Raw genomic sequence first — 2,395 nt, 5'->3', positions numbered from 1 at the left:
ATCCCCCCTATTGATTTGCATTGGACGCCTGATGCTGTGTTGGCACTCTGCACCTGGCTGCCCCAGTGCCACTGAGGATGTCAGTTTGGTGCTGCCTTGTGGCAACCCCTTGCTTACCTTAACTCCCAGAGATTGACTCCTGACACCGCTTTACTTACCTACGAGCAGAGCAACTTCGATCACCCCCAATCTCCATCGATTAACATTGGGTGCCTGACCCTGAATTTGACCTCTGCACCCAGCTGCCCCTGTGCCGCTAGTGGTGTACTCTTGGTACTAATTTGTACCTTGCCTGACCATGACCTGAATCTCCGAAGACTGGGTTTGTAAGTTATGTACTTACCTTCAAAACTGCATTCCTGTATTCCTCCCAAAGGTTACCATTGCTGAACTCAAAAATTGCATTGTGTCCACTTTTTAATGTGAACAGTATTTTTTTTAAAAGGTACTTACCTTTGACTGTATATCTTCGTCTTAAAATAAATCTAGAAAGAAGCTTATTTTTATAAAAATTGGTGTGGGTCTCCTTTTTGAGTCGTGTGTCATTTATTAGTCACTGTGTGTATAACAAATGTCCTACACTCCTCTGAGTTAGGCATAGGGCTGCTAGACCACACTACCACAAATAGAACCCTTTGGGTCTACATTGAGCTCTGTACACTTCTAGGGGAATCTCTGGACTCTTTACACAATATGAAGAATTATTGGTATATCACATTTGCCACTGGATTCAAGATAGCCTGGCTGATGAGGGTTCTGAACCCTTAACCGGTCCCAGGATGCTTGTCTCCGGTCCAGGGAAGACATGGCTTGGCAGTTCGGGCTGGACTGTTCCCATGAGGCACAGGGTCAGACTGATTTGCATATGGCCATGTCTGAACTGGGGTGAAGGAGTGAGCTAATGAATGTTGATGGATTAAACCCAGATCAGTTGACTGGGGGTGAGTGCTTGCAATTTTCAACACTCCGTCCATCATCCCCTTTGGTTTTGCTTTGTTTGCCCTAAGTTGGCAGGGTATGCCCAGACGTGGGTCCCTTGCTCACTTTGCCACTGGATTCAAGATAGCCTGGCTGATGAGCGTTCTGAACCCGAAACCGGTCCCAGGATGCTTGTTTCCGGTCCAGGAAGACATGGCTTGGCAGTTCGGGCTGGACTGTTCCCATGAGGCACAGGGTCAGACTGATTTGCATATGGCCATGTCTGAACTGGGGTGGTGGAGTGAGCTAATGAATGTTGATGGATTAAACCCAGATCAGTTGACTGGGGGTGAGTGCTTGCAATGTTCAACACTCCGTCCATCATTCCCTTTGGTTTTGCTTTGTTTGCCCTAAGTTGGCAGGGTATGCCCAGACGTAGATCCCTTGCTCACTTTGCCACTGGATTCAAGATAGCCTGGTTGATGAGGGTTATGAACTTGAAACCGGTCCCAGGATGCTTGTTTCCGGTCCAGGGAAGACATGGCTTGGCAGTTCGGGCTGGACTATTCCCATGAGGCACAGGGTCAGACTGATTTGCATATGGCCACGTTTGAACTGGGGTGGCGGAGTGAGCTAAAGAATGATGATGGATTAAACCCAGATCAATTGACTGGGGGTGAGTGCTTGCAATATTCAACACTCTGTCCATCATTCCCTTTGGTTTTGCTTTGTTTGCCCAAAGTTGGCAGGGTATGCCCAGAAGTGGGTCCCTTGCTCACTTTGCCACTGGATTCAAGATAGCCTGGCTGATGAAGGTTATGAACCCGAAACCGGTCCCAGGATGCTTGTTTCCGGTCCAGGGAAGACATGGCTTTGTAGTTTGGGCTGGAGTGTTCCCATGAGGCACAGGGTCAGACTGATTTGCATATGGCCATGTCTGAACTGGGGTGGTGGAGTGAGCTAATGAATGATGATGGATTAAACCCAGATCAGTTGACTGGGGGTGAGTGCTTGCAATGTTCAACACTCCGTCCATCATTCCCTTTGGTTTTGCTTTGTTTGCCCTAAGTTGGCAGGGTATGCCCAGACGTGGGTCCCTTGCTCACTTTGCCACTGGATTCAAGATAGCCTGGTTGATGAGGGTTATTGTGAGAAGTTGGCCTGGCATATGCTGTCCACTAGTTATAGGGGACACCTTGCACCAGTCCAATTCGACTCTTAAGGTGATAGGTTAAAAGACAACCTTTAAAGAAAGCTATCCTAGTGGTAGCTGTGGAGAGCAGCCTTCAGGCTAAGTCTTCAAGAAATGTTAAGCTTATTGTTTTACCATAGATAACCTCTTGAATAACCAAATGAAAGAGTAGTCCACACAGGTATATATATAAAATATATGTATTTATTCTAAGAATAATCCCACTAGTCTCTTTATGAAACTGGAGGTAAAGATACAATTCAAACAAGCATTGATAGTTACAAT

This window comes from Triturus cristatus, chromosome 10 (genome assembly GCF_964204655.1).
Source record: "Triturus cristatus chromosome 10, aTriCri1.1, whole genome shotgun sequence".
NCBI lineage: Eukaryota > Metazoa > Chordata > Amphibia > Caudata > Salamandridae > Triturus > Triturus cristatus.
Note: the sequence above shows the minus strand (reverse complement) of the source record.